This window comes from Loxodonta africana, chromosome 1 (genome assembly GCF_030014295.1).
Source record: "Loxodonta africana isolate mLoxAfr1 chromosome 1, mLoxAfr1.hap2, whole genome shotgun sequence".
Classification (NCBI taxonomy): Eukaryota; Metazoa; Chordata; class Mammalia; order Proboscidea; family Elephantidae; genus Loxodonta; species Loxodonta africana.
Window position 1 is genome coordinate 72,033,888 of NC_087342.1, and position 9,059 is coordinate 72,042,946.

Here is a 9,059-nt window from a genome sequence, read left to right on the forward strand (position 1 = left end):
AGGGTATCTGGGGAAAGAAAGATTCTGGAAGAAAAAGAAAAAGGGGGGAGGGAGACAGATATGAATTCAAGAATGATTAGTTTGATAAGGAAAAGCCAAACTATAGTATGGTATTTTCTCAATTTAATCCTAGGCCTAAGGGAGGAAAAAGAGTGAGCTAAAGGAATCTAATACACTTCTTATAATCACAAGCAGGTATAACTCATGAATTCCAGCAGACATCCATTTTCCTTATGCTACATGACAAATTGACAAGTGTATTTTGTCTTCCCAACAGTAAAACGAAGACTAAGGAGATGGATTACAATTAAAATAATGTCACAGTGTGGCTTCTCTCACACTTAGCACTATTCCATTTAAACATATTAGAAAACATAATTTGAATAGGATATTAATAAATCAATCAAGTTATATTCAGTATTTTGAATTTCAATAATATATTAATTGCTTTATTAAATATGATGATAATCTTTACAACTAATAATTAACATTGAATTTTTATTCAGTACTACAAAAGTAGATTTTAAAAATTAATAATGAAAAAAATGAAGGGTGGTAAATTCTATTCCTTTCTACAAAATTATATGCATACATGTATATAATATTGCATATTAATTTATAAAATATAAACAAGAAGAAAATAGAAAATTGTATTCAGAAACTTAAAAACTAAATTGTATATCAGTAAAATATTAACTCTTAATGCATGCATTAGAAAAGCCATTGAAGTACATTATCAGACTACTTTGAAAATAATGGAAATGATGTGCTGACAAACTTTATGGCACTATTCATGGTCCTTCTTAGATTTTAGGTTCTGGTCTTAAATATTTTTGAAGTACAAATGATTAAATAAAGCTGTGTATCCAACAAGTGAAGTAAGAAAAAAGAAATATTGAAGGAAGCAGAAAAGGTAAACAATAAAGATAAGTGTGATAATTCACTAATTAGAAAATAACGGTATGCCTTAGTCTATCGGGGAAAAAAAGTTAAACCATCAGTCAAATAAAAAAAGATGGACTAAGCCCAAATTCCTTTGCTCTTTTGCTCTTTCAAGCAAAATGGATTAGTGGATCCTGAGGTACCACATTTTAAAAATGTTATGATAATTTATTGAAATACTCTTAAGTATTTTATCTTCTTTTATTTTTTTTATTTTATCTAGCTGTTCCCCTAGGTGCAGAGAAGTAGGCACCAAGCCAAGGCTACTGCAAGGATGGAAGAGTTCTGGAAGGAAATGGATTGGGAGGACCTTCTTCCTCTGTGCTTTGCTCCCTGCTTGGGGTTCCCCTTCCCTTCACTCTTCCCTGGTTTTACTTCAAATATTAAGTGGAAGTATTGGTCAAGACATTGACGGTCTTGTTATATGTAGAACTATAGGGGAGGAGAACCAGAAAGAGATCAAGTTTACTACATTTCAGACGTCCAATGTTGCTCATAAAATTAAAAACAGCAAGATTAAAAAAAAAAAGACAGTGTTTTCTTCATCTGCATTCAGGCATAAAACTCTAAGGTAGTTAATGAGAAGTCGCTGTTATGGATGAAGGGAGAACAGAGGAGCAAAGCTGGACAATTTTAAGCGAATCAGGTATAATTTTGGCTAACTGCGGAGCTGTTGGATATTTTGGATAACTGGTTATTTTGGGAATAAAAGTTTTATGGTTTTGCAGAATCATGTGGGTCTTTGGGAGCTCCACGACCACCGCCTTGGTGGAGCCAGAACCGGACTGAGGGAGGAGCGTCTACAGAACTCTGGAAAAACCCTCTGTGGAGCGGTGAGCTCGGGTCAGATGGGGACCCGGAGACCATTACTCTGGGAAAGTTTTGGTCCTGACACTTTTGCTTTTTTTGTATTTTAGAAAAGAAGATATTCCATCCCAACAGCAAGTAAGTACAGCTATCTCAGAATGCTCTGAATATTTTATCTCCAAAGGGAATTGTGATTATCATCTACAGAAGTACCAGGAAAGAAGTACAAGGAACATAAAGTACAAGAAAACAGTGTGCCCTCTCTGAGGCTCGAACTCAGGACCTTCAGATTATGAGACTGACGCGCTGCCCACTGCGCTAAGAGGGCATTGGAATCAGAAAGAAATTACATATGTCAGAATCACTGAGTGAAGTGTGTGAAAAGTGTAGTATGTTCCACTGTACCTTCACACAAAACTGATTTCCATTAATACCTTCTCATTTATTTCCCTGATTATCTCATATTTTTTCTCAGGTGTCTTTCAATTTGATACAGGAATACAGTTCTCCTGCATTAGAAGTTAGAGCTAAGGGCACAGCCACAACTTTTGAGGCACACATGTGCCCAGGGAAACAAAGGTATGGGTGAGTGGAGACTATGGGGGTAGCACATTTCTTAAATGACAGAGGCAGCGGGGTAGATCCCATGTTCCTGCTGTGGTGTTGGGTTCACGTACTTATGATGTCATTAAATGTTCCTGCCAGTGGGGAGACTGGAAGAGACCACAAAGTTTTAATCTTGAGAAGGCTAGGCTGAGCCCCTGAGTGAAAAAGAGCTATAGAAAACAGAGTGTAATCAAAAGATGAGAGTTGAAAGAGAATACTCCTGGAAAGTGGGGCGAAAGGGGTTTAAAAAAACAAAAAACAAGAGAAAAGGTAAGCTGCTAATATTGACTGTAGAAGACCAAGAGGAACAAAGGCTGTGACTCCAGGGTATAGATGATAAGGGGAATGCTGAGGCTTCAGAGCATATGACAATTTTTACTTCACTTTTTTTTTTTTTTTGACATCACCAAGGAATGCCTTTAGTATGTGTTAAGTTTTTTTCCTTTCAAATACTTAGAAACCAAAGATGATTAGCGGTTACCAGGGGTGGAGGTGCAGGGGAGGGGAAAGTTTTTGCTTAGGGGATATTGAGTTCATGTTAATGGTGGTGGACTATTTTAGAAAAGGATAGTGGAAACAGTTACACAACTTGAAGAACATAATCAACAACACTGAATTATACATGTAGAAATGTTGACTCCGTGTATGTTCTGTTGTGTAAATTTTCACCTCAATTAAAAGAAAAGAAAAGAAACAACAGAGGGCCACGGGTCACTGCAGCCCCTTAAGCCAGTCCTGCCTGGAATTCTAGGACAGGGTGGATCAGGTGTCCTGTAGGCATTTCCCCAAAAAGGAAGTGACACCCAGCGAGATGGCCAGGTAGGTGCAGTTTCAGAAGACCGGATTGCCCCTTCGGCCCAGTTCTTACCTGGTGGGCACGTGGGAACCGGCCAGCAAGAGCAGATCTGAGTTCTGACAGCCATATCCCTGTGCCTGTGGCTACCCTCATCCTGGACCTTCAGGAGTAGGGGGAAGACCTGAGCCTCTCCTAGGCCAGGAGAACCAGGTGCTTGACTGCCTGGCCTACATCTGGGGAGCAGAAACTGAACCCTCTCAGGCCCCTTTCAGAGGGGGTGGGGGTACAGGAAAGTTTGTAAAAAGTCCCAGGGCCTCTGGGATGGGGTAGGAGAACACCAGCAGGTCCAGGACCTCAGAAAAGGTGGTCTGTGCAGGCCCCCAAGGTCCCACCGTAGGGAGGAGGGGCAGTATGGAGGCTCTCCCAGGAAAAAAATGGTAATAATTTTGAGAAAAAGCAATCAATGTAAAAGACCCAGGTAGAAAAAGGCCTTGTTTCCAGAAAATGTGATCATTGCTTGGCAGTAATGAGGGTGCCAGAGACGTCCATCACGCATATTGTGCAACTAATAGGCCAGGAGAGTGGTTGACAAGCCAAATGAAAACTATGTAAGGCTTTCTATGGATAGGTTTCGGAAAAAATAGGAGAGATTGGAATGTTTACCCAAGGGACAACATTGATAGTAATGTAATCGCATGTAATTGATATATTCCTTTCCAAATTCTGAACCTCTGGCCCTTTATTCTTTTTTTCACAAGGTCAACTTTGTTTTTTCTTCAAAATTTAGCTCAAGTGAAAGGTTGGTAGTTCCAGCTCACCCCGCACTGCCACAGAAGAAAAGCCCTGGAGATCTGCTTCTGTGAAGATTACAGATAAGAAAACCCTATGGAGCAGTTCTACCCTGTAACACATGGGGTTTCCAGGACTCCGAACAGACTCAACAGCAACCTTTTTTTTTGGCGGGGGGGGGGGGGGGGCGGGTGTTGGGCGAGAGTGGGTTCCTAAGATTCAGCTCAAATGTTATGTCACGGAGAACTTCCTCTGACTTCCCCTCCAGAGTGACTTGCTCTGCTTCTGTGGTCTAGCGTGTTTTCTTATTTCTGAGTTAACATTTCTGTTATTGTGACCTATCAGTTTATATCTGTCTCATTTACCAGATGTTAATTCCCTGAGAGTATCTCAAGGAAACTTGAATCTGTAGGGTATCACACTGTGCTTAGTAAGGATACTTAATAAATGTTTTTGAGTTATTAAAGTTAACCTTTAGAAGGCTGGGAAGGAGTTGAACATCGTCATCAACAATGATTACCTTTTACTGACAGCCTAAGTATCTGCTGGTTGCTTTACCTGCATTATCTCATTTAATTCTCATGACCCTGCAAAGGAAGTATGATCCCAATTTTGCAGACAAGGTCTCAGTGGAGCGACTGAAAAGTGGTTTGTCCAAATTCACATAGCTAACAAAGGCAGCTTTAAAATTTTTAACCTGGTTCTATCCCAAAGCCTGCACTTTTCATGTCAAGTTACTTCTAAGTGAACAATGACAGGAACATAGATTAAAAGCTAAAACATAAAACTATGGTTATATTGGGGATGAACAAATTGTGGTTATTAAGGAACCTGCAAAAACAAGCCTGGAAACCACCAAGAGTTAGATTTTTTTACAGAAAAATTTGAGTGTATGAGTGACTAATTTTCAGAGTTAGGAATTTAAGACTACTGGCCTGTCCTACAGAGCAGATTGAGGCAAATATTTCAGGTGAGCATTAGATCTCAACACCACCATACACAGGCTAGTCTCCAACACTTCTGTTTCAGGAGTTACAATGTTGTTTTACCATGCAGTCATAAAGATCTGAGAAGTATGGTACTGTATTGCTATTAACCGGTTGCTGTCACATCCATTCCAACTCATAGTGACCCTATAGGACAGAGTAGAACTGCCCCCTAGGGTTTTTCAAGGAGTGGCTGGTGGATTGGAACTGCCAACGTTTTGTTTAGCAGCCAAGGTTTTAGGTCGCTGTGCACCGAGGCTCCACTAAAATAGCAGAGGATGGTTTCGATCCATCGACCTCTGGGTTATGGGCCCAGCACGCTTCCGCTGCGCTACTCTGCTCCTTGGTTATATTACTAATAGCCAAATTTACACAGTCCTGATTCATGTCAATATGTCAGCACATAGAATTAATCCCATTTTTCTCATCATTGGTACTGAATAAAAGCTCTAGATCAAATTATTTCTATGATGCTGAGATCTGGAAATCTACTTATGGCCTCATATGGGTTATTTAACGGAAGTCTCAAAATTCTTTAAAAACAAAAAACAAAACCAAACATTTTATTACCACCGTGGAGATGGAGTAGGCCACAGCAGCCAGTACTGCTTGCCTACACCACAATCAGCCACTAACACCACCCGCCAGGCCCTGTTGCCAACAGAAAAATGATTTTCTTCACAGAGCCACCTCTACTCTGCTCTATGCCTTAGAGGTGGTGGATCCCATTCTCAGCTCCAGAGTCTGAATTGTGATCGATCTAGTTAATCATAGTTGTTCCCTTCTTCATGGCAGTAAAATTTAGGCAAGAGTGTGTGACACAAATGTAGCTAATGAGACTGGGAAGTTGATAGAAGAGGTTGTCATCAATTTATGAAACACAGAGGTTGGTTTGTTTTCCTTCTAGACTGCCTAAGATTGTGAAAGTTCGAAGTACTGCAGGGGGACCAGCTAGACTATGAGACTCATATGTTGAGGATGGAAGGGTGCAAGGAGTCAAAGAACCTGGGTCCTCATGGCATCATGGAGCAGCTGAATTAACCAGCCATGTGCCCTCCCTACCCTCTGGATTGATTCTTATGTGTGGGAATAAATCTACTTTGTTTAACTCAGTTAAGTGTTGTTTTGATTGTTGTAGAGCTGTTGCTAAAAGTTTCCTGTTACTGAGGAGAGGTCGTTGGGCTAGATTTTTCATAAATATATTTTATACGCATTTTGTTTTAAATCATTCTGATTACTGACACTGTGAAAAAACTCAAATCCAAGCCCTCGGTTCACTAAGCTTTTTCTTTCATATTAGCAGACCAGGTATTTACTTGGGAGGGCTACCTATCAGCCACTATCTCTAGCCCAGCTCTATTGTCCCACTGTAACCACCTCTAGACTTATTGGACACCTGCCCAGTTCCAACTCCATCCAGCCCCTGGAAGTTTATACAGCCACACCTCAAAGCTACACTCATGAAATTAGGATACTGCTACTGTATATAGAGGAAACCCTGGTGGCATAGTGGTTAAGAGCAACCGCACTCTACAGTTGCTAACTAAAAAGTTGGCAGTTAGAATCCACCAGGTGCTCCTTGGAAACACTATGGGGCAGCTCTACTCTGTCCTATGGGGTCGGTATGAGTTGGAATTAACTTGATAGCAATGGGTGTGTGCCATGTATTGAATTATGTCCCTGCAAAAATGTGTGTATCAACTTGGTTAGGACATGCTTCCCAGTATCGTGTAGTTGTCCTCCATTTTGTGATCGTAATTTTATGTTGAGAGGATTAAGATGGGATTGTAACACTACCCTTACCCAGGTCTCCGCACTGATCCAAGCTAAAGGGAGTTTCCCTGAGTTGGGGCCTGCCTCATAAAAGGAAAGAGAAGCAAGCAGAGAGTTGGGGGACCTCATACTACCAAGAAAGCGGCACCAGGAGCAGAGCGCATCCTTTGGAGATGGCATCCCTGTGCCTGAGAAGCTCAGGGGAAGATTGACGGTAAGGACATTCATCCAGAGCCAACAGAGAGAGAGAGCCTTCCCCTAGAGCTGACACCTGAATTTGGACTTCTGACCTACTAGACTGTGAGAGAAAAAATTCCTCTTTGTTAAAGCCATCCACTTATGGTATTTCTGTTACAGCAGCTCTAGATGATTAAGACAGTGTGTTTTTTGGCTTTGACTGTATATAGAAGGAGCTCTGGGGGTGAAAAACCCAAAGGTCAGTGGTTCAAACACACCAGCAAATCCATGCCAGAAAGATGTGGCAGTCTGCTTCCATACAGATTTACGGCATTGGAACCCTATGAGGGAGTTCTACCCTGTCCTATAGGGCACCTATGAGGCAGTTCTACTCTGTCCTGCAGGGTCACTATGAGTTGCAGTCAACTCGACAGCAATGGGTTTGATTTCCTGGTTTACTGTATATAGAAGTTCACTGCTTTTCCCCTTAAATATGTGAGTTGGAATAGCATGGGATCTCAGGTCTGTGGTACTCATCTAGACCAAAAATTAGACCCTTTTGCTAATGTCTCAGGCATTTCTCTTAATCAACTCACCACTCATGCTTATAGATATATAATGTAAAATTAGTTATGGTAGACACTGAGGGTGCTGCCCTCAAGGAACGCACTATCTAGTGGGAAAGACAATTGAGTAAGCAGTCGTTTACAGCACAGGGTGATAAATGCTACATTTGAGGTACTACCCTGGGCCCTGAGAGTACAGGAGGGAAAACAGCCCAACCTGGAGAAAGAACTGATAGCTCATTCAGTTTGTGAGCCTTTCAGTTTTTCCATTTGTTCACATTGGTCCCTGATAACTAGTTTTTTGTTTTGTTTTGTTTCCCACTCTAGGACAGATAAACCTAAAATCTCCCTCCATTATCTGCTGTTTCCAGGGCCCTCACCTTGAGGCTAAGGACTGGAGGTCAGAAGAAAATTGAATTAATGAGGCTCAAAGGTAGGCCAAGATTTTTCACCTTCTCTTACAGTTAAGCACTGGAATGCTAATCAAAGGAAAGTTTGGAGGTTTGATTCGAACCCACCAGCAGCTCCAGGAGAAAAGACCTAGCAATTTGCTCCCCTGGAGATTACAGTGGGGGAAACCCTATGGCAATTCTACTCTGTCCTACAGGGTCCCTATGAATTGGAATCTCTCTAAGGCACACAACAACTCAGCTAGGAAGCTTGGGAGCAGACAGTGTGTGGGAGGCCAAGTAGATATCAGCTACAGCCATAAATAGATGGTATAAAAGTGTAAAACTCAAGAAAGCTAATTAATAATGCTGTCAAAGGTACTACCTTTCAAAGCTGCAGATGAATGGATAAGGCATCTTCCTAAAGGTCAGAAGATTCCAGGTTCTACTCCTCCCTAGTTTGAGATTTTACCTTCTTGTTTTCTGGGGAAAGCGGACGTTCTGCAGTGTTATATATGATACAAATGCATTAAAAAAAAAATTCAGAAACCGCATTTTTGATGATGAGGCCCTCCTAGTTGCTGGGACTTCCTGTAATTATCACTCCTGAGAGAGAGGGGTCAGGAGCGGCGAGCGAGGCTGGTAAGGATTTGCAAGGAACGAAATAAGAATCTGGTTCTATCACCACAAACGTGGAGAGACAGGTTAGAGAAAAGCGAGGGAGGCTAGATAAGATTTACAGGAACAAAATTTGAATCTAGCACAAATCCACAAAATAGTACCTTCTTTACCAGCCCATTTTGCATAAAAGAGTCTCCCGTTTTGTGAACCCTTGGCTCTTTGTTTTAACTCTCTTTCCTGAGATTTAACACAGAATCTTCCGCGAATCTTGTTTCGTTTCCTTTTAAAGTTCAGCTGTAAAAGTTCACCCAAAAAGGAGCTACAGTTACATAACAAAAGAAAGAAGCAAAAACCAGGGGGGCAGAGAGCACCACCCATTGCCATGGAGTCAATTCAGACTAAGCGAACCTATAGGACAGAGTGGAACTCTCCTACAGGGTTTCCAAGGCTGTGAACTTCAGGAAGCAGACTGCCACATCTTTCTCCCTCCGAGCGCCAGTGGTTTGGAACCATCACCGACAGATGTAAAAATGACCTTGAGCAAAGAGAAGCAGCTGGTGAGCGGGGGGTACTTCTTTGGAGGAAGGAAAAGATCTTGATCGCGTTT

At 41.5% G+C, this 9,059-nt stretch overlaps 2 non-coding genes across 2 annotated transcripts; both read right to left on the reverse strand.

Moving 5' to 3' along the window:
- Positions 1 to 2,004: 2,004 nt before the first annotated feature.
- On the reverse strand, positions 2,005 to 2,077 carry TRNAM-CAU (transfer RNA methionine (anticodon CAU)). The gene has a single exon. It is a non-coding gene; the product is annotated as a tRNA-Met (tRNA).
- A 3,118-nt stretch (positions 2,078 to 5,195) lies between these two features.
- TRNAM-CAU (transfer RNA methionine (anticodon CAU)) lies at positions 5,196 to 5,267 on the reverse strand. The gene has a single exon. It is a non-coding gene; the product is annotated as a tRNA-Met (tRNA).
- Positions 5,268 to 9,059: the final 3,792 nt, after the last annotated feature.